The sequence below is a fragment of the Ptychodera flava genome, chromosome 7 (assembly GCF_041260155.1).
Source record: "Ptychodera flava strain L36383 chromosome 7, AS_Pfla_20210202, whole genome shotgun sequence".
NCBI lineage: Eukaryota > Metazoa > Hemichordata > Enteropneusta > Ptychoderidae > Ptychodera > Ptychodera flava.
The window spans coordinates 19921114-19945470 of NC_091934.1; the positions used below are offsets into that span (position 1 = coordinate 19921114).

The 24357-nt window shown below is 38.2% G+C and overlaps 1 long non-coding RNA gene across 1 annotated transcript; it reads left to right on the forward strand.

Moving 5' to 3' along the window:
* Positions 1-302: 302 nt before the first annotated feature.
* On the forward strand, positions 303-5711 carry LOC139136155 (uncharacterized). The gene is made up of 5 exons (XR_011553128.1): positions 303-415; positions 1124-1209; positions 1722-1810; positions 2240-2393; positions 5335-5711. It is a non-coding gene; the product is annotated as an uncharacterized lncRNA (long non-coding RNA).
* Positions 5712-24357: the final 18646 nt, after the last annotated feature.

A 24357-nucleotide genomic window follows, 5' to 3' on the forward strand; every position in this document is an offset into this window, starting at 1 on the left:
AAATGCAAAAAAATGAACAAATTATGTAAGCATTCAAAATAGAAAAGCACACAATGTAGGCATGCAGCATATTATAACCCGATAGTATGTGTAATTTGTTTATATACATAATGGCAGCAATAAGCATAAAGAGGCGAGCGATGTAAATAGGGCCGCGCAAGTAGGTTGAGGCATGGGCGAGAAACCTTCTCATGAATATGCATTAGGGCTTATGAATATCAACAAAATGACTCTGCGCATGCGTGGGCCTTCGTGTGGACGCGTCGAGCTGGCTTGTTTGTATACATACAGGGCGAACGCCTCACAGAACATGGACCTAAAATTTCAGGAACACATGGACATCGCTTGCAAAGAAAGCGGCATTAATGCAACGACCATTGTTTGTCTGAAAAGTTATATCATATGGAACGACAAGGTGAGTAACAAACGCGAAATGCTTCGATGAGCCGTGTGTAGCTAACTGAACGACGCGGCCCAGACAGACTGATTGTGAGGTCAGTCTGCGTAAACAGTACGTGGCCAGTGGTTTGGGCTAGCTGCCTTTAAACTTTGAGGCCAAACTCTGCCGTGTTCATAACTATGAACTACGATGTTGAACAGAGAGAAATTCGAAGCATATTTTCTAAAATGTATAGCTTAGGCTTGTGAAATAATGGCGGCAGGAAGGAGGGAGGTGAACAAAAACTTCATTGGCTGTGACTGAATAAACGTTTTATTTACATGACAAGTGCATCAAGGTATGGGTCACTTAGTTCATTGATTGTGTGACCTTAAAAATCACTTGATTCTCTCAGCGTAAAATGATCATTTCATTATAAGCTTTGTCAAGGACTATTTCATCCACAAAATTTAAAGTGATCTGCATGTTGATCAACATCGTCAACAGATTCAATTTTTTTTCTAAAAGTATATTTATACAATGTTGTGTAAGTCCATTACGTTATGATGTTTGACCATTTTTATCACCCTTGAAAACTGCAAACTTTAATATTTTATTGGTATCTTATTTCATTGCTAAATTCTGTCAGTCATCAAGTATGTACATAGCAATAAAATATTTAATGATATAAACACAAGTTTACTGAATACAACAAAAGAGCATAAAGTTAATAACTTTCTAAAGAATATACCTTTGGAAGTCAATGACTGGAAGGAAAGGCGTGAGAATGTGAAGAGCACTGTCATTTGATTATTTCAGATGAACTTATGGTAAGTCTCTGCCAATCCCTTAATCTAATTACATTATATTATTCAAAGTCAACACCCCAGTGTTGCAGAAATTTTGCTGCTATTAGTTTCTGTTTGTAGACTCTGTGTATCTTTGAATTATTTAATGGTCATCTAGGGAAGGAAGATCACCACAATGAGACACACAGAGCTGTTTCTCCTATCTTTGATTGTATGCTTTGCTGTATTGTGTGCTTTCAATATTTTTGATGCTACTCTGGCTTTTGAATCCTCATATGAATTTTTTTATTTCCCTGCTTTGTGGATTATTTTTGAGCTGTCGCTTGTATTTACCGAATTCTCTGACTTCAAGTGTTTTACCAAGAATGAACTCAACATTTTCATTGTGTCTGATTCCTTTGATTTATTTGTGGAATTTGCAACTGCTGTTACAGTGTTATTTGCACTTCTGTCATCACAAGTGTCATTATTGTTTCTGGCAGTCATTTCTGTTTGTGTCCTTGTTCTGATGTTTACGTTGTTGATATTTTCAGAATCTTCAACTTCATTCACAGCTCCTGAAATATCACTTGACGAAGCAAACTCATCTTGGCATTGCATGCCATCACCATTGCCACTACAGGTAGGTGTATCTTGTGCTATGTAATCCTCTTGTTCAACTTCGAGAAATACATCTTCATCTGGACCACTGCAACTTTCCTCATTGTGAAAACAGTGTTAATTTCAGGTTGTAAAGGTGTCTGGTACGTCTTCGGTACTGTCATCATAATTGCCTGTAAATGACAAAAACCAACAAATTACTGTGTAATATCTGCATGTTTATATAAACCACGATATAATTTTTTCAGCTGCAAGAGATAATAGTATAATTACAGCAGAACACACACATACAATTCTTATGACATGTCTTCATGTTTAATAACTTCACAATCCCTAAGAGGGACTGCATTCAAGCTGATATTGCAGTAATTGATTTGTCTTACCATTGCTGTTTGGCAGAATTGTCCATCATATTAATTACACCACTGCTGTCTCCATTCTCATTGTACAGCCGGACTTGCTTCAATGGTAATGTGAACTGTGAAGAAGTATCTTGTATCTTCTCAATACACTTCGTCCAGCAATCAGCAACATACTGACTCACTTGTACTGTGTTGTGGAACGGAAGTGATGCAGTGCTGGTCCTTCCTGAAAATATTTAAACAGTAAGTGTGAAACTTAAGAGGGATAAGAGCTAAAATGTAATATGTTGTAATATTTAATTATTTTTTCTCACATTCCTGGCTGCTGGGAGTGCGGGATCGAGAGTGTGGGATAATCGATCCCACACTCTCAGAAAACCGTCCCACACTCCGCAGTAAATATTACACGACCTCTGATTGGATGATAAGCAGTCTGTTTTGTTCCAAGCGCAAAATGTTATCCAATGGCACGATGAGTAACACATGGACTAGAACTACAAGTAAGCAGGTCAAAGTACCGCGGCAGGCGACAGAGTTGTCGCGATTTTTGATAATATTGTACGTGTCCAATATGAATTTTAATGCATTTTGTGGTCATGTGAGAAAAAGAATCTCACACACCAAGGACCTGGGATCAGATTTCTCACACTCGTTGGGGATATTTTGTCTCACCCTCGCCTGCGGCTCGTGTGAGACAAAATATCCCCAACCTGTGTGAGAAATCTGATCCCAGGTCCTTGGGGGTGTGAGATTCTATTAGTCTCTTCTTAACACAATACTTTCATTTATCACTCTACACTGAATATTAGCCTTCCAACAAAAGCAACATGCAATATTATTATTGACTGGTAATTCTGATCTGTAAATAATAACAAATTACTCATTAAATACATACTGGTTGTGTAAGTATGTTGAACACAGAGTGTTTTATTACCACACATGAAACAAGAAATATCAGTAATTATTTGCAATATTGTATCATACAGGACCACAATTTCCTACAAAATACAATCATTTTTACCTACCTCATGGAATTCTGGTTCAGCATAACTATCATGGAACTCCATTCCATTTTCAGTCACCTTCCACCATACACCTTGGCCAGGTAACACATAGTCTGCTATCCTCTCTATGTGACTTTGAACAAGTCTTGGCCTTCTTTGTAGCAGTTCCTTTCCCAGAACTGTGTTAGCATTTTGGGGAAGTTGTATGGCAAGCTTCTTGATTTCACCTTCTTGTTTTCAAGTGATCACCCTCGTTCAAGTGAATCACCCTCGGCATTTACTTCATCTTCTGCATGAAGTCGTACTATTGCATTACCAATAATACCCCGGACGTTTGGATGAAGTGTTTTTTGTGATTCTTTTGATGCGATTGAAAACACGTTCCTGATTTTCAGTATTTGTTGATCGTAGGCAGACAATTCTCAGTTGTTCGGGTAGATGCACAGTAAGATTATGAAAATATCTGCCATAGAACCGCCTGGTTGTCATAGTTTTGGGACTGCCAATCACCTTTTTACACAGGTAGCCATGAGTAAATGCGAGATTGTAGCATCTCAATACCTGGCGTGATTTCTGTACTCATCACGTTGGTAAGCAATTTCACATATTTCCACCAGTGTATCAATGAGTTGGCCTTGATCTTTGCTCATTTTACCCCCGGCAATCTGCCCTTCAATATATTTGGACAGAAGTATGATAGCTTTCCTTGCGTCAGATCCACGGATTTCATCTTTGTTGTTGCAGGCATGTTTGATAAACTCTTTCATGTCCTGTTTATTTTCAACATGTGAAGGTAGCTCCTCAAATAGATTTGTAATGTGGCCCTTGAGGTCATGGAGTGGCTCACAACGCAGTACTTCATACTTCTCACAATTGATTTCACTCAGTTTGGCCTCAGGATCTTGTTGTAATAATGAAGGCACTCTTCTGACTCCATGTAGAATTTCATTTAACTTTTCTTGTAGAGCTGGTTTCAATAACCCATCAGTATCTTCGTCTCTCTCTTCCAGTTCTTCTCTGAGCTCCTTCACAGACAGATTTGCAAATGGATGTAGTTTTGATCTGTTTCTTCTCCACATCACACTATTTTTAGTTACTAAAGCGCGTTTGTCATCATACGACAGTGGCTTTATCTTGTAGCAGTAGCTCAAGTCGTCATGTCGTCTTGCATCTGCACCACACAAGCATTGGAAATGCCCACCGACCTGTTGACCCTCTTCAAATTCTTGAGATGGTCCATCACCATGGAAGAACCTGTGGGTGTCTTCATACTGAACATTTTCCAGTGATGTGACAGGTTTTTTTGCCGCTATCAAATCAGCAACCCTTGTATCAATATAGGACAACTGGTCAACTTCAGAACAATTAGATCTGCCCATTATGTACAAACGAGGCTTTTCAACCAGACTCTGAATGTCCAACCGGGTGCCATACAATTCTGCATATTCTTGTCTGATGCAAAACACTGCGGGATCATACATCCAACTCACCATGAAAACTACATGTGAGTGATTTGCTACACTGCTGTGGTCATGCCACACTTTGAAGTGTCTGGTTGTTGCAAATGTTTTCACCTTTTCTCTCATAGCTTCCACTGACATATCACCATCATATTCATTGATTTTCTTCAGGACAGCAGCAAGGTCCTCTTCTTGTAGGTTTTCAAAGCAATTGGCTTTATTACTTCTCAACACACCTGCTTCTTCATGTCGCCTCAGTTCCTCCTGTCTTATCTTCAAACAGAGATATTTTTCTTCCATACACAGAATAGCTTTCTTTCTTCAATTCATTGTTTTCAAGCTTCTGTACAGAGAATACCCTTGGTGCAATAAGATCTCCAATGTCGATTTCACCACTCAATATTTTCTGTTTGAGAATGCTTTGCAGTTTCTTGGCGGACTGGTGCTGGGGTAAAGTAATTTCGCCTCCTGGACCTCGTTTACATTACGTCTCACCTTTCTATCATAATCTCTTCCCTGCACTTTCTTGTTCACATTAAATTTGTCAACATCTATACCTTGATTTCTTGCATAGTCTTTAATTATCTGACCAGCATTTGCTGCGATAACACCATGATCAGAAACAGAGGGGACTTGATATTTTCTTCCTAGCTCACTCCAATTTACACTTTGACCTTCCTTGTACTGGATATTTCATTTATGAATTCTTCTTTATTCCAGGTTCTTGATGTATGATGTCCCACGTGATTGTGACAGGATCTCTTACCCATCTGTTCAAGTTCAAGTCTACGGTTTACCCGCTCTTCTGCTGAATTGCGAGATTCGAATTCCTGAACTAATCGTGCCCTTTCATAGCAGGCAAACGATGTACCAGTACCCAATACCGCATACAAATCACGAAAGCCCTCGGCATATATTTCTTGAATCTTTCTTTTTGCATTCCTTAAATTTGATCTCCTTTGTTGTTTTGCCTGAGTTGGTGTTATTTTATGTAGGTGTAATTTTCGGAGATTTGTAAGTTCATCTGCAAATTCTGTGTTGTGTGTCTTCAGAAAGAAAGCATTGCACCTTGAATAAAGATCATCAGCTTGCTTAGACTTATCTCTCTGTGTGTATTTTACTTTGATCCCATCAGTATTTGAGCTTTTTCCAATAGTTGCCTTATTCATGCCTTCCTTGATATTGTGTGATTTGCATTTACTGTTGTACTTATTAAGTATATGCTTGTCAACATCTGTTGTTTGACATGCAGAACAATCAACAGGCGAGTGTTGCTTTTGCCTATACAATGCCAACTTCTTCCAGCTGGTGTATGAGAAATGATTCAGGAACATTTCTTTTTCGCCAGCCCGATTGTAATTCTCCCAGTTGTAATGAGCACTCAGTTTTTTCTCAAACAGACGTACCTTGCCTTGGAATAGCTTAAAATCGACCAACATATTGTGGTTTGTCTTCATCATATCACAGTATCTGTCATACCTGCACTTTGTTGACAGCTGCGCTGAAGGCATCAATTTGGCGCGCTTGTTACTGCTCACACTATATTCAGACTCTCCTAAAGGCAATTTTCCAGCCTCTTCGTCGATGACTTTCGTGCCCCTGGCAGCAATCGTCATAAAATAGCTACAGAAACTCATACTGCAATAGGAGCATTGACGTTGATCGATGGAAAATCTCGGAGACTTCTACCAAATTTCTGCTAGCAAAATCACCCCTGGCTCGCCTCTTAATTTTGGCGCCTATTCTAGTCCATAATGCCTTGCGCATAGCGGCCGTAATTTGATATAAAATGACAAAAATTTGCAAAAATATGAACATCTTTGTATATAAAGCTGTATTGTTTGTCCCAGGAGGAGAGACGAGTCGACACACACAATTGGGTTTCATATTCATTTTTCACATTTATTTCGCAGAAAAAATACCAACGCTGACGAAAACTTACTTGCGCATGTCCGATCCGACGTCATGATTAGGAAAAATTCACAAATTTTAACGAAAACCCGAGAAAAATCGAAGTTTTTGAAGACATTGCGATTGGTAAACACACCACAAACAGCTGATCTGATGCGTCAAATGTCCCATAAAGATTACGATAGAGCAGGCGCAGATAATCGTTGTCGTAATAGGCGACGGGGTCATGACCTTTTGATGGCTTCCGAGATGGCCCGATCGTGTCACGGTACACGGCGACCGGATTTCTTTCGAAAATTTCAACTTGTAGATCGCCCTATTTTTGCAGAAATTTTGCTATCCTCAAACTTAAACTTAAACTTAAATTATCTTTACAACCATACCTTCACATGTATGATTTGGTAACGTTTCCCTTAAAAAATTTAGCGAAATTCAAACAAGAATGGATTTTTCGTACAAATCGTGCGTATTTGGCAGAAATATCAGGCGATTAACTCCGAAATTTTCTAAGTGAAGTGTGTTAATCGATTGACCTGAACCTATTCTGTTATAATTTGCTGAAAAAATGATAGTCGGCTGAAAATATGGTTTGACACCTAAAAAAATTGCTACAAAAGCTTTTTCAACGGTTTTTTATAGAGTCCAAATGTGCTTAATAACATACTAAAAGTCTACCCAAATCTGACCACCGAAAACGCGTCATTTTCAAGATTGCGTCCAAGATGGCCGCTAGAATGTCTACTGGTTGGTCTTGATGTGTTTGTGTAGGTTTGTGTGAACCTGAGTTCGAGCTGTTGTCGCTTTTTGCAGTCTGGCACTTATAAGTGTATTGCCTATCTTTCTGTTCCTTCTATATGCGATTATTGGTTGATTTTGGAACCGCTTTTTAGACTAAGTGTTTCATCTTTTACAAGTTTACTCCAGTTTTCTGTCAGGGATTGCTTGATTTTTGTCATTTCAATGTACGGGTTATGTTGTTATGAAGACTACTGTATTGTTGGTGGCGTTCTTTCTTTCTTTTTGTTGTTCAAGCTGTCTTTTTCTGCTTTTATGATCTGTTTCGCTGATAATGCGTTCTATTTCATTTTTTTATATTGTCGGTCTTGTAATTTTTCACTAAATTGTGTGACTTTCTCTGTAAAATCGGTTTCGTTGTTGCATGTTCTGATGTATCGTAATGTTTCACCTTTGATCAGACCTTTGAATGTTGCTGCCGGATGGCATGAGTTTCTTTGTAAGAACTGGAATGTATCTGTTGGTTTTATGTGTGTCTTGGTGTCGAGAATGTTCTTTTTGTTGTATCGACGATCTTTGTAGATAGTCAGGTCTAAATATGTGATTTCTTGAGAGGAGCTTTCAAACGAAAATTTGAAAGTAGGATGCATTTTGTTGATGTTTGATATGAATTCATTGAGTTCGTGTTGTGTTCCGATGGAAATCAGAAAATCATCATCCCTGAACCTCAGCCAGGTCGGTATTTGTTGTTTGTGTTTCTGTATTATTCTCATTTCTATCTCGTGAAATGTAATATCTGCTATTTTCGGAGACGAGAGAGACCCCATAGAGCACCCCCATATTTGCCAGTAGAATTCATCGTTGAATTCAAATGTGTTGTTTTTTAAGATTATTTTTTAAGCAGAGCTATCATGTATTTCGTTGGTGGCTGCTTGATTATGTAATTGTTTGATGATCTTTCCTGATTTCATGCTCTGCCGACTGATTCAACTGCCTCATTATGTGGTGTATTTGTGTAAATTTAAATTACATCTAGTGTTACTATGTTGAATTGGCCGGAACTTTGATTGTCTAAATTTTCCGTATAAAGTCTGTTGTATCTTTGATGTATGTTGGTTGTTTCTCTGACGATTTGTTTGAGAAAGTGGTCAATGAATTCTGATATGTGAAATGTTGGACTGGAGCATCTACTTATAATTGGCTGTCCTGCGAGCTTAGTTCCTGGTGGCGGCATTTTATGTATTTTCGGTAGAAGGTACCAACGTGGTGTTCTTATTTCTCTATTGACTGATTCAAATATTCAAATATGGGATAGACAATCGAAGTTCCGGCCAATGCAACACTAGTAACACTAGATGTAATTTAAATTTACACAAATACACCACATAATGAGGCAGTTGAATCAGTCGGCAGAGCATGAAATCACGAAAGATCATCAAATAATTACATAATCAAGCAGCCACCAACGAAATACATGATAGCTCTGCTTAAATAATCTTCAAAAACAACATATTTGAATTCAATGATGAATTCTACTGGCAAATATGGGGGTGCTCTATGGGGTCTCCCTCGTCGCTGAAAAAAACAGATATTACATTTCACGAGATAGAAATGAGAATAATACAGAAACACAAACAACAAATACCGACCTGGCTGAGGTTCAGGGACGATGTTTTCCTGATTTTCATCGGAACACAACTCAAAGAATTCATATCAAACATCAACAAAATGCATCCTACTTTCAAATTTTCGTTTGAAAGCTCCTCTCAAGAAATCACATATTTAGACCTGACTATCTACAAGATCGTCGATACAACAAAAAGAACATTCTCGACATCAAGACACACATAAAACCAACAGATACATTCCAGTTCTTACAAAGAAACTCATGCCATCCGGCAGCAACATTCAAAGGTCTGATCAAAGGTGAAACATTACGATACATCAGAACATGCAACAACGAAACCGATTTTACAGAGAAAGTCACACAATTTAGTGAAAAACTACAAGACCGACAATATATAAATACCGCAATTATACGGTGTCCGTCATATTTAATCAGAATTGGTACATACCAGTATGGGTACCAAAGATCAACAATAAATGTTGTTTCTATCTGACTGTTCAGTACAGGAAAATTCTACGTTGATGTTATGACAATGACTTCCACAGTACAACCAGAAAAAACAACAAGAAATATATAAACCAGAAAAAGAAGAATGACAATAGTAAATATCATCTGTAACTTTAGGTACTGAGGTCAACTTTAGCAACATGCATAGCAAAAACAGCTAGTCCCTCTTAGTTTGAGCAGGTCTGTTAATATGTAACAGTTCAAAAACAATGACAGGAAATGATTCAAGGTCAGTGGAGTAGCCTGTTTCAGTCACTGGCATACCACCACTCCTACACATTTGCAGGATTTCCCTTTTTCTTACCTCATTTGCACATTTTTGACGTCCATTTGAACAACGTCACATCTCAGCCCCTGCATCTACCTGTACACCAAATACTGAGATGATAGCTTTGGCGGTAAGGGAGCTTTTGCATGTGACAGACATACATCCGCACTAACATACCCACATACATACATACATAGAGACACACAGACGCCACCGACTCACCATATTAGATGTTTTTTGTTATTTATGCACATACCAAATATGAGTTAAAATGAAATAGAAGCATTATCAGAGAAACAGATCATAAAAGCAGAAAAAGACAGCTTGAACAACAAAAAGAAAGAAAGAACGCCACCAACAATACAGTAGTCTTCATAACAACATATAGCCCATACATCGAAATGACAAAAATCAAGCAAGCTCTGAGAGAAAACTGAAGTGAACTTGAAAAAGACAAAACACTAAAAAAACTGTTCAAAAATCAACCAATAATCGCATATACCGGTAGAAGGAACAGAAATATAGGCGATAGACTTATAAGCGCCAGATTTCACAAAAGCGACGACAGCTCGAACTCAGGTTCACACGAATCTACACAAACACAACAAGACCAACCAGTAGACATTCTAGCTTCCCTACTTGAACACCAAACTTAAGTGGAACAACATACCACCAAATAAAGACAATCAACCATTCAACACGTCTCACCAATCAAGAATGAATTTTAAGCGACTGATGAAGAAAACTCTGTTTTCGAAACGCAGCGCCAAAGGATCGCAGTGTAACACTTGTCTCTCCGCTCCAGTGTGGAGTAACATCAAGACTCGTAGATTCGGGTACATCTCGCCATGGCTAAGCAACACTTTACTTAAAACAGCCAAACATGACATACACTTATATTATACATACTTTCATACACAAAACGCAAACAATCCAAATATGAACGATGTGTGGAGTTGATTTCCCTTTACTACCTAACCTCGGAAATTGTGAAAATCCACATGAGCAACATGTTCCGGACGAAGAATGTGAAAGTGATATTTTAATACATGTACAAATATGCAAATTATGGGATTTATGACCACTTGTCTATAATCTAGATATGATAGTTGGATTCCTAAACCACTAAAACACGGTGGTAGACACAGACATCACTAGTCTAGGTTTAATATTTAAGTAGTTATGGCCATTTTAAGTATATGGCGGCCATCTTGGACGCCATCTTGAAAATGACGCGTTTCCGGTGGTCAGATTTTGGTAGACTTTTAGTATGTTATTAAGCACATTTGACTCTATCAAAAACCGTTGAGAAACCTTTGTAGCAATTTTTTGGGGTAAGGTGGTTTTTTTTCATAAATGCAGCCGACTATGAGGTTTAAACGTTGTCTACAAGATGAAATGTGCCGATAGATAATACTATCGATTTTGGCGGGTAAATGTCGGTATAAGTATCACGTGACACCTTTTATGCAAATTTAAATGACATAAACTGAAAGAGCTATCAAAACTACGTATGTGTACCAAATTCCAACAAAATATGACCAGTACTTTTTGAGAAATGAATTTCAGCTCGAATTCGGTCTGGACCCCTGCCTTAACTCACTTGCGCGGTAAAGCATTGCAGCCAGTGAAAAGGTCGTTGTTATCTATCGCATTCGGTGTGCATGCCACTGAATTAGTTGGAATACGTCTGTTACAGTGTAAACATGGAAAAATTAAAGCAAAACTTCAAAAATCTAAAACCACCCAATCGTAGTTCAATACATTAAGATTATTGGTTTAATTTTATTAATCAATAGCTGATGGACTAATAATATCCAAGCCAGCGATTGACTACGGACCAGTGAATAATCAAAGCAGGTAAAATTGCCATTGTATTTGTATGGGCTTTGGCGTAATAAAATACGTCGCCATGTCACAACAGTAAAATGTAAATTTTTAAACAAAACTAACGCAACATCCAAACATCGAAAATAACAACCTTGTAGTAAAGTATCTACAGATTATAGATTTAGATTTTTACATTCATAGCTGAAGAAATTACTATCTTGTGGCAAGCAATTGGCACGATAGTGGCAAAGAATTTACATCCGGTAAAATGCCATTGTTTTCTATGGGGTGCTGGAGCAGCGTACGCGTAAGTCGCCAAATAACGACAATAAAACTAACGAAATACTCAAATATCGAAAATAACACCCTTGTAGAACAGTTTCTCAAAATTGTAGATTTAGATTTCTACACTCAAAGTTGGTGAAATAAATATCTAAAACAAGCGTAGGCATGATAGTGGCAAAGACTTTATAGCCTACAGTTGGTAGATGCCATTGTTTTCTATAGGGCGCTAGTATGTGTGTCGCCCAACAACAGACGGTGGTAAAAATGTAAAAATACAATGACTTAAGCACATCTTGAAAAATAAAACTTATTACAACTGTAGAACGGCATCTAAAGATTACAGATTTAATTTTTCACATTGAATTTTCGTAGCTGATGAAATAAATATGTTGAACCAAGTGATCGGCACAATAGCGGCAATGAATTTGCAGCCGGTAGATGCCATTGTATTCCTGTGCGGCACGACCAATATTTGTTTTGTCGAACCACGGACGGCGGTAAAATTGTAAAATAACAAAAATTTAATCAGATATTTAAAAATCGGAAACGATACGATTGTAGTACGGCATCTCAAGATCTCAGGTGTGAATTTTTGTATTTATGAATGAACATTAAAAAATGAAGCGAGCGATCCACAAGGTTCCGACGACCAACGCAAAAAGCAATGTATACTTTGGGTATTTTTTGCATGATTCATCTACACTTGCAACACCTAAAACTCGGCTGTTCAATTTTTCATATTTCGCACGAAATAGAAGAAAAGATACAGCCGTTAAGATGTTCACCGTATCCGAAAACGTATCGTTTTCGATTTTAAAATTACGCCTTACTTTTCTTGTTCTAATTGGTTTCAGGGCTTAATTAGCAGTGGTGCTGTAAGTAGCCATGTCAAACACCTGAAAAATTGTTCTGCCGAGTGAAGTTCACGTAAAAAGTCCCAACTTTAAAGGCATATTTCTCCTAAATAAATAATTTTTTTTCACTATGATACTTCATTTTGATTGTCATAAACTTCTTCTTTAATTTGTAAATAAATAAATCGAAAAAATAAAACTAACAAAAGTTATAAAAACTAGAAAATTGGGTTTCGTTCTCTTGCGCGGATCGCGAGAAAAGGGTGATTTTGCGACCCCAATATTAAATGGAACATTCCACTGAAACGTATGGACCGATTTCCATGTATGACCCCTTGTTGAAAACGTCACATAATTCTCTAATGCGTCAGAGCCCCGATGTTGCGATATACACATGTTGTCATCGTTTGAAATTGAAAGAAGAACTTATATCAAAAATCTCGACCTCAAGACAGCAAAATTTTGTATGAGCGGCTATGTGATGATAAAATTTAGTGTATATTTAGTAAGATTCGAAGGTTTCATGAAGATTTGTTGAGCGGTTTCGATGGAAATTGCTCGACAAGTACGTTAAGCCCGATCGGGAGGTAGCGTGAGTGCCACTATCGACATTTCTGCTACGGGCCTTTGTTTGCCGTGTTGGCTGTCGACAAAGCTGCAATAATTGTTGCCCACGGGCCTTTGTTTTTCCGTGTTGGCTATTCAGCTATGACCGGGCGGGGCTTAATGGCCAATACGGCAAACAAAGGCCCATGGGCTACAATTATTGCAGCTACCGACATTGTGACAGTTTGGATGAGTCTATATTCGCGTAAAAACAAAATATTTACTCGTAGTTTTGGAAAGTTTGAAACCACTGTGATTCAGGATTTACTTCAGAAGATGCTTTAAAAATGGAACTTATAATTATAACTTGTAATTTGTTTCTGAACGAATGGACTATATGGCTTTATTGTTAACAAATGCTAATAAACATCGGGTGGCAGCTCGCAGTATGCAAAACGAACGAACTTTGATGGAAATTTTTGACCTCAAGACAGCAAAATTGGGGGTAACTGACTTTCTGATGATAAAGTTTAGTTCATAATTAGTAAGATTGTGAAGTGTCATGAAAATTTGACGAGCGATTTTGATGGAAATTGATCGACAAGTGCGTTGAGTCAATTAGAAGCCCGAGCGCCACCGACGTTATGACCGAGCAAGGCCGGATGCGTGTGCTCATAGATTGTATATATTCACGTAAAACAAAGTATTTACTCATATCTTTGGAAAGTTTGAAACCACTGCGATTCAGAATTTACTTCAGAAGATGCTTTGGGACTGGTAAATTTTCGTAAACTGAACAAAATGTTACTTTATTTAATGTTACCAAATGCAAACAAAATTTAGTGGCAGAATGCATACATCGCACTCCATGAGTGGTTTTTATTGGCTAGTCTGGCACCAATGATTGTAGTTACCCATTTAGCTGACATATTGCTAATTACAGAAACTTACAATGAATAAATCTTTTGAAATGTAATAATTTGCATAAATTAGCATACCTGAAAGGCTTATCACGGAAACTATATAGGATATGGTCAGACATCATTTTGAATGATTTCATTGAATTCAGCATGTTCGAAAACCAACTAATTGAAATTTCTATGTCTCTATGTGGAAGAATAATCGAGAAATTTATTTTTTTGCATATTTAATTAGGTGGACTTAGTTTTTCTGTGAACTCACTGATTTTACGGTCGGTGAAATTAGATAATATTCAAATTTTGACCGCATATAATTTGTAGTTGAATAAGTTTTTCAGAGTGAATGGCCACAATTGGTTTCAAAAGGAATATTGCAACAGGTTTTAAGCTTTCATCAAAGTTATTTATGTATTATTTCTGATATATTGACATCAAAACTTCATAAAAATTAAAAACGTCAAAAACTTTAAAAATACGAAAATTTATCACTTTAAAAATCTTTATCTCCGGACTACTCGTCCAATCTTGATCATTCAAGGCTTGTTTTGTTCCCCTCAGTGAGATCTTTAGATTGAATTATATTCCAATTCTCTATTCCCAATATTTAAAATTGGCTTGACATGGCTACTGTAAGTGATAAGGACATACCCACTTGCCTGTGTCAGCATAATTTGGGTAGAATTTTCTTAATTTCTTTCGTGTATAAGTTAAATACTTACATATACGTTTTCATGTATATGTGTACTATATATTTGGAGAATCTTTAGGACTATGCTAGCATGGAACGGTGGCAATAGTCATATATATTTCTGTCGGGAGTCAATACCTGTGAGACAGCGTGTCGCTGCCGTAGTGGGCTCATGAATAATTAATAAGTACGGCTACGCTTGAAACAAAAAGAGGCCCAAAAGTTCCATATTGTATTCGTACTACTGGCCACAGGCCAAGATGTTCAAAGGTAAAGATATTACATTTACTATTCGCTGCTACATAATAGATTAAGCACACATTCAAGTCTGTCAAAAAGAAAACGAAGAACATACATCATATGGAACTATGTTACAAAATTGTCCCAAAATTCGTGTCGACGATTTGTCGCATAAAAATATATCTACTACGTTTCCGGAGAGTGTCTACTTTCTCTGATGAAAGAAGTGTTTTCAACTTGAACAAGACAGGAGGGGTGTAGTGGTAGTAAGGAATATATCGAGCTCTCAAATCACAGTACTTTGGAAAAACTAGCCAGAAACGGAATTCATCTTCAACATCCTCCAGGATGCAGAGGTCGCAACTGTGAGCAGAGATTCTAAATTTACACAGAGCTAATCTAAACACAGGTTCTCAGTCAGGTGAAAATATGCTTCAATACAAAGTCTTTTTTGAAAAGTTGAGTAGGTTTCTAACCTACCAGGGAGGTGTAAATCTTCCTTCCATGACTGTACATCTATATCAATACATCTTTCTTTTAAAATTCACAAAAATACAGCTACATTCGTAACACCTTGTCCTTGGTGATCCCACACTTCACGAAAACCAAAGATACTCAACAAAAACGAACATTTTTTACCCAAAATTTGTAACGTGTAACATGGATGTTTTTGACCAGAAATTCATACCATTTATAAAAAATTATGTTATTATCCATACGCACTATACGTAACCAGTGTTTGATTATTCAATAATAAATATTAATTATCAAGGTAGCTCTCCCCAGTTTTGTTGTGAGTTTTTTCTAAATCTTTGACAGGATGGAAGCCCCAAATTTCTGAACCATAAAGTTAAATTAGCAGAATTTAAGCGTCAAAGATTTTCTATGCAATATCGATTGTTAATGTACCGAATCTGTGCACACAGGTTTTCAGACTATAAAGTGCTCTATTAGCTTGTTCATTGAGTGATTTTTTGGGTTGAAACCATTGACCAGTCCAAGAGAAAACTACACAAAGATAGCCATAGAATACGATGACTGATACTTGGTTGCCATTGTAATACCGTTTCTCATATTTTCTCAAGCCACTACCCCTCCTGAACACAATTATCTTGGTTTTATCTACATTAACATAATGTTTCCACGGCAATCATATAATTTGTTTAGTAAAACGCTGTAAACCTATCTTTGAAGAGCTGACAAGAGTAAGGTCATCTGAAAATAACAAGTATAAAATTTTTATGACCTGTATTTGAATACATGAAAATGATCATTATCATTCAATGTTTCACTGAGGTCATTTACAAAAAGAGAAGGTGAGAATACAGAATCTTGTTTCACTCGGAAAGTACATTTGAAGAGGTTGGTTATACCTTTAGGATAGGATTACAAATACAGCCTGTTCATCGACAATGGGATCTTTTTCTTCAAGTCATCTAAAGAGTCTACAATCAATAATGCTGCAAAATATTTTACCTTTACAGGAAGTAATGTAATTCTTCTAATTTAAAAGTTACCAACATGACCGTTGGCGCCTTTCTATGTATTGAAGCAATGACACCTGTTGCCCAAGCAACTGGGAAACTTCCAGAATCCATTACAGCATTGAAAAGTTTACATATCAATTCTTTAACTATGTGTGGACATGCTTTGAAAATGTCAGCTGTTGTACCATCAATACCACGTGCTTTGACAAGTTTTAGTTCGTTAACGCACAAGTCAATTTCATCAATTACAATAAGTGCATTTAAAATGTGAAGATCATACATACTGTCGTTGAAATTTTCTCTATTGTTAAAATCTTCGCCAGTCTCATAAAAAGTTTTGAATTCCTCATTTTCCTTATCTAGGGTGTTTAACAATTCAGCAAAATAATTCAACCAATCATCATTATGAATGTCTTCAGAAGGCGGTGTTGATTTCTTTTACACGAGGGACCAAGATTTCTTTGACTTTGATTGTTTTGAAGTGTTAAAAGTTTTTCAAGGTTCATGGAGACAATATCTTACACCTTATAAACGACCTATTCGTATAGGCATTAAGTCTAAGGTTAACAGTACACTTAAATTTCTTACAATTCATATCATACCATGACGTGTTTTAATGTGTCTTACTCCGAAATGGGGTAGTACACCTTTGTTTATTTTCCATTCCATCTTCAGCACATCTTATCATTGATAAGCAATTTTCTTCATCTATATTTTTGTTGTTAAAAAGTACATAGAATTCAACAACATAAATATTGGGATCGAGAGACTCCAAACACATCAAGAATGTCTGACTTAGTTCTTCTGTCGAAATAAATCTGCTGAATTGGGGCACTACAGTAGAGGTTGAATCATAAGTTACAACACTTGGTGAATCATTGCGATGGAAGTCAGTGACCATATCGAAAGCATGTGCTTAGAGATCAGATTCGACTCTCTTGTCTTTGAAAAATTACATGGTCGTGTTAAGCAAATAATCAATGACACTACACCCGGAGTCACTTAAAAACGTAAAATTATCACTTCTTATATTTTTATAAAGTCTTCCAATAACGATTTGCAGTTCAGTAGACTTACAGAGGTCTAGAAGAAGTATTTACAATGATATCCTTCGGAGAACCGGAGGGAATATCAATGATACAATTGTTACCAAAGCAACTCTCAGGAAACACAAATTTGCTAATGTTGTCTCTGTTACTGTCAGCCTCATTTGCAGTTTGTGCATTCGAACTCACTAGTGTACTGTGAAAACTCTTGTTCCAAAATATCTAGTGTATGTTCAAAATCACTTGTTTCATTGACAACAGGGGGATTGTAATCAACAGCAAAAATCATGGCAGGAGTAATTTCTGAAACATCTTCTTAAAAAGTACCCAAACAATGTTATCAGAAATACTAGGAACTTATTTAACACAGAGGGAAATTGAATATTTGTAGAAACCGGGACATCTCCCCTGTTTTGATTTTTTAATACCTGCCCTTTGAAAGGAATGAAACCGTCAATACTATGATTGGAATCCCGTTTGATCCAAGTTTCATCAATATTTTGGAGGTAAGAGACAAGATTGAGATCACATAGTTTCGGATACAAGTCCATTAATGTTCCGAAAGACACAACACATATTCACATGGTTCATTTCGTTGCTAAATTCTGAATCAGGACCTTGCACAGAGGATGACGACGACTTGCCTGACTTTCTATTGTTCGGACCTAGCTGGATGCATGTCCGTTTCACGATAAAGGACGAACATCATTCCGTACACTGTTATACACGTAAGTTGTCCGGTCAGTCTTCAATTTGTCAAACGATACGCAAGCTCTCTTTCCTTGAGTACGAGCACCTCTAAGGTGTCGCCCTAGTTTTGGTCTAACATCCCGGACTGTACGAGTAAAATCCTCAGCTATTCTGACGTCCGTTCCTTTCAATTTCTTTGCGGCCTCGAACACCTATTGCTGTTTTTGGAACCTTGGGAATTTTGTAATTATTGGTTAATTGTGGATGGGAGAGAGCATTTTTGAGTCTGTGGACTCGTCAAACTCTAAACCATCACCATTAATGTCAAGTTTATCTGTGACAAATGTTCTTACTTTTTCTTCAGTCTGGCACCACGTCTCTGTTAAAACCTTTAAAAATAAGGTTAACTCTTTCATTTGTCCTTGAGTGGCATCAAGTTCGTTTGTTAGTGAAGTTAACTGATCTTTCAAAACTTGGTTCTCTTCGGATAGACGTGCGGTTTCCGTTCTTGCGTTTTGAAGTTCTTGTTGAAGGTCACGAACGTCATTGACAAAGTCGTCAATCTTACCACTTAAATCTTCAGATAATGTATCCGTTTTCTGATTCAAATCAAAACTCAAACTGTGCTCTTCTCGCATAATATCAACCACTGGACAAAAAATGCTTGATATATGTTCAGTATATTTATGTATTTACGTGTATGGAACACAATATTAATTGCATACGTAACTTATATCTTTGTATATTGAACATTCAAATACGTTAATATGCATAGCGTATATCTATGCAGATCATGAGTATACATAATGCAGACCTTTGCACACCAAATGTACACTGTACTTTCGCATTTTTTAGTATACGTGAACTTAACGTATTTGACATATGTACAGAATCAGTATATGTGTATATATTGTTGTATATCAAGCATTTTGCCCAGTGAACAAGTTCTAATTTTGCACTTTCAGTAGCTGCATATGTTCCTGTTAAAATATTTTGCCTGGTTGGTCTTCTTTCAGATGGTGTTGTTTGTTGGTTTTGACTGGGGTTGCTTTCGACATCACTGGACATCAACAACATGCTCAAAAATAGTAACCACAGGAGAACGCACTCACCATTGCCTCTGATTCAGGATTCAAAATGGCAGCTGTCTACGATGCAGGCCGTCTGGTCGTGCGATCATATCCTTGCTCTCCACACGTCGAGACTAATTCTCATCACTAAATTGTGTCTCCAGTAACAACAGATACACTCCATCGATGTAACAAATTTAGTTAGGGTGTATAAAATCTCACCAGTGGGCAAAAACGTAGACCAGGAGTTCCTCAGTGATGTGTTGTCGAGGATCAACACCAAGTCTCCAATGTTGAGGTTTCTTCTGATCTAAAGCCACTTCTGTCTCTCTTGTAGCAATGGGAGATATTCTTTCATCCATCTCTTCCAGAATGTATCTGCCAGGTTCTACTCTTGTCTCCATCAACGGCATACGTAGATGCCATTTTGTGAAGCAAGCTGGGTTTCAGGGCCTGTTTTGATTTCAGCATCAACAAGTGGTAGGGTATTAATGCCTCTAGGTCATTCTGATCTTCTGATAGCCTGGTCATTGGTCAGAACAGCATTTGGAGTGCTTCAACTGCCATGCAAATGGTTGTTCTTTGAGCAAGGGAAAGATAATTTTCCTTATGGTTCTGATATGACGCTCCCCTATACTTCCAAAGTGGGAACCTGCTGGGGAGTTGAATTCCCTTTGATTTCTTGTTGGTGGACTGTCTCAGCTGTCTTCTCTTGGTTCCATTTCCTAATATTCTCCTTCAGCTCTTTTTTGGCTGCCACGAAGTTGGTCCCGTCATCTTGTCCTCTCCGGGGATTAATCTTCTAATGGCGTTGATGCACGAATCGGTGTCTAATGAGCAGGCTATCTCTAAGTGTACCACACGAGTTGTCGTGCATATGAAGATCACTTCTTACCTCTTCTCAGTAAAACGGCTACGTTTGACCACCATTGGTCTGAAGTAATCTACATCTGTGCGAGTGAATGGTGGCTCTTCAGGGATGATGCGGTCCTTGGGTAGGTCTAACATCTTCTGCTCACAAACTGTCCCTCTATATTTTCTATGGATAACACATCTGGCCACAAGGTTGCGGTTTGCTGTAGGCGCCCGTAGAATTCCAAATTTCTCTCTTAGATTCGCCATCATCGAATTCCTTCCATGTGGTCCGACTTTTTTGTGGGTTTCATGGAGTATGATTATTGACATAAGTGAGTCTTAGCGTAGCACTATCGAATGCTTGCTGTCTGGTGATGCTGAAGTGCGTTCCAGGTGTCCGCCAACTTGTATTATCCCTTGTCCAACTTTGAGTTTAGCTTATGAAATTGACTGTACCTCCTGACTTGTTTCTTTCTCTGTAGGAGTGCCATTATATCTGGCAAATGCCTTCGTTGCATGTATGCATGATGGCATCTCCTGCCCTCTGCAGTTACTCTAATGAAGAGATAGGATTGTTGTTTACAACTCTTCTCCATGGTATCTTAATTTGTATCTTCATCGCTTCGTTTTCTTTTGCAACATCAATCTTGAAGGTTTAACTTTGCTAACAGGAACCATCCAAATATCTTCATTAGTTTAAATCATGCTGGAATAGCGTAGCAGGATTTCTCTACCGCACACACTTGCTCTGCTAATACAGTGTTGTACATAGATGCTTCTTGCTTGACTTCAGGGTCTTTATCACATTGTGCTCTGGATATGTCCTGTTGTGTAGGCCTTTCACGTTTCTCATTTCCACAGGAATCTAGTCCTTGCTGCCATCTCGTGTTTTGCAGGAACTTATCTACAGTCAGTCTCTAGGAGCGTTCAGTTTTTTCTTGCTGGGATGAGACAGAAAATTCTTCCTGCCCATCAGTCAAAATAAGTGAACCCCCTATCAATTGCACAAAAAGATTGATGATCCCCCTTTATAAGATGACAAAAATTTCATGACCCCTATTGCTTTAGTAGAGTTGCACGAACAAACACCTCAGGGGTGAATGATAAAATCCAAAAAAAAGATTCTCATATTTTAAATGATACCCCTTACAAACTCACAAGGTATTAATGGTCAAATTTTTTCTGGCTTGCTATAATTCTAAAATTACCCCTAAAAGGGATGGACAGAAATTACAGGTGGATCACAATATTTTTGCTCAAGCATATGTGTACAAAATTTTAGATATTTGGATTAAATGATAATCAGCTGTAGGTAATGGCGTGCTATTGGGTATTTTCCCTGCATTTGGAGCAGTTACCTGTCTTATGTGGATCACGATAGCGTTTTTCAAGCTCCTCCATGCACCCTGATATGCTTCACTTGCATCTATATCTGCATACCCTTGAACTATTTCATTGGCGGTGCCATCAGTGAACTGTCTCAGCAGAGTGAGTTTATCTTTGTCTTCTTCTGCAGTCGGTACAAGGTTGGTTTCAAACTCATATATTAATGACCTATAGTCCATGATCTTGCCGTCAAACTTCTTTATCACTGTGGACATTTTCTTTATTGATCTGACGTCCGCCCATTGCGCAGAGTCACGTGATGTCTTACTCATGTACTGCCGCTACTTTTGAAGGAAATTCTGGAAGCCGCTGTGCTGACTGAATCTTCTAAACCATCAGACTCACTGTCACACTCCCTTTCTATTGCAGGAGTTTTCTTCTTATAGACTCATACTGGTGGTGTGGTCTTCTGCGGTTTTGTTCTGGACACAACAGATTTGCCCTCCTGTGGTTCAGGCTTACTATTGATGGCAATGTCATCCTCGAGTCCATCACCAAAAATTTATTCAGAGACCTTGCTCTTGCACCAACTATGGCAATCTTCATGTCTAGTTCATGTTGTTCCTCCTTGGGTTGAAGCTAAAGCTTTGCAATTACACGCTTAATTTCTTGCCTTTACTGCTCTTCCAGGAGTTGAAGCTTATACTTGGCTTTTCTCAATTTCTTGCTTCTTCTCTTAAGCTTGGCTGACATTGCCAACAATTCAGCTCTTCTCCTTTTGTCTGCTATTTTGGTAATCAAGAGTGCACTGTGGCTCTTATTGTGGCTGACTCCACTTAGTACAAGGACTATTTATGGTTTTAGTATGGTACCTTGACAGCCATTGTGTTCTGGCTCTACTTATGGTGTGGATAAACTGATGTCAGGTTCACTTCTTGTTAACTCAACCATCCACTGGGTTCTTCAAAGAAGGTATCAAAACCGTCTTCAACGTTCATCAGCCAAGAAAGGCCCTCATCTTGCTCCTGATCCTTTAGGAGTAATTCTTCGTATTCCTTGCCTGCGGAGGCAAAGTCTTCATATCCTTCCACACTTAAAAGTTTAGTTTGATCGTGAATAAGTCTGCCTTATCAGCGATGAGGGCCTGTCTCAGCAGAGTGAGTTTATCTTTGTTGTCTTCTGCAGTCGGTACAAGGTTGGTTTCAAACTCATATATTAATGACCTGTAGTCCATGATCTTGCCGTCAAACTTCTTTATCACTGTGGACATTTTCTTTATTGATCTGACGTCCGCCCATTGCGCAGAGTCATGTGATGTCTTACTCATGTTACTGCCGCTACTTCTGAAGGAAATTCTGGAAGCCGCTGTGCTGACTGAATCTTCTAAACCATCAGACTCACTGTCACACTCCCTTTCTATTGCAGGAGTTTTCTTCTTATAGACTCATACTGGTGGTGTGGTCTTCTGCGGTTTTGTTCTGGACACAACAGATTTGCCCTCCTGTGGTTCAGGCTTACTATTGATGGCAATGTCATCCTCGAGTCCATCACCAAAAATTTATTCAGAGACCTTGCTCTTGCACCAACTATGGCAATCTTCATGTCTAGTTCATGTTGTTCCTCCTTGGGTTGAAGCTAAAGCTTTGCAATTACACGCTTAATTTCTTGCCTTTACTGCTCTTCCAGGAGTTGAAGCTTATACTTGGCTTTCTCAATTTCTTGCTTCTTCTTAAGCTTGGCTGACATTGCCAACAATTCAGCTCTTCTCCTTTTGTCTGCTATTTTGGTAATCAAGAGTGCACTGTGGCTCTTATTGTGGCTGATTCCACTTAGTACAAGGACTATTTATGGTTTTAGTATGGTACCCTTGACAGCCATTGTGTTCTGGCTCTACTTAATGGTGTGGATAAACTGATGTCAGGTTCACTTCTTGTTAACTCAACCATCCACCGTTTTCTTCAAAGAAGGTATCAAAACCGTCTTCAACGTTCATCAGCCAATAAGGCCCTCATCTTGCTCCTGATCCTTTAGGAGTAATTCTTCGTATTCCTTGTCTGCGGAGGCAAAGTCTTCATATCCTTCCACAATTAAAAGTTTAGTTTGATCGTGAATAAGTCTGCCTTATCAGCGATGAGGGCCTGTCTCAGCAGAGTGAGTTTATCTTTGTTGTCTTCTGCAGTCGGTACAAGGTTGGTTTCAAACTCATATATTAATGACCTGTAGTCCATGATCTTGCCGTCAAACTTCTTTATCACTGTGGACATTTTCTTTATTGATCTGACGTCCGCCCATTGCGCAGAGTCACGTGATGTCTTACTCATGTTACTGCCGCTACTTCTGAAGGAAATTCTGGAAGCCGCTGTGCTGACTGAATCTTCTAAACCATCAGACTCACTGTCACACTCCCTTTCTATTGCAGGAGCTTTCTTCCTATAGACTCATACTGGTGGTGTGGTCTTCTGCGGTTTTGTTCTGGACACAACAGATTTGCCCTCCTGTGGTTCAGGCTTAATATTGATGGCAATGTCATCCTCGAATCCATCACCAAAAATTTATTCAGAGACATTGCTCTCGCACCAACTATGGCAATCTTCATGTCTAGTTCATGTTGTTCCTCCTTGGGTTGAAGCTAAAGCTTTGCAATTACACGCTTAATTTCTTGCCTTTACTGCTCTTCCAGGAGTTGAAGCTTATACTTGGCTTTCTCAATTTCTTGCTTCTTCTTAAGCTTGGCTGACATTGCCAACAATTCAGCTCTTCTCCTTTTGTCTGCTATTTTGGTAATCAAGAGTGCACTGTGGCTCTTATTGTGGCTGACTCCACTTAGTACAAGGACTATTTATGGTTTTAGTATGGTA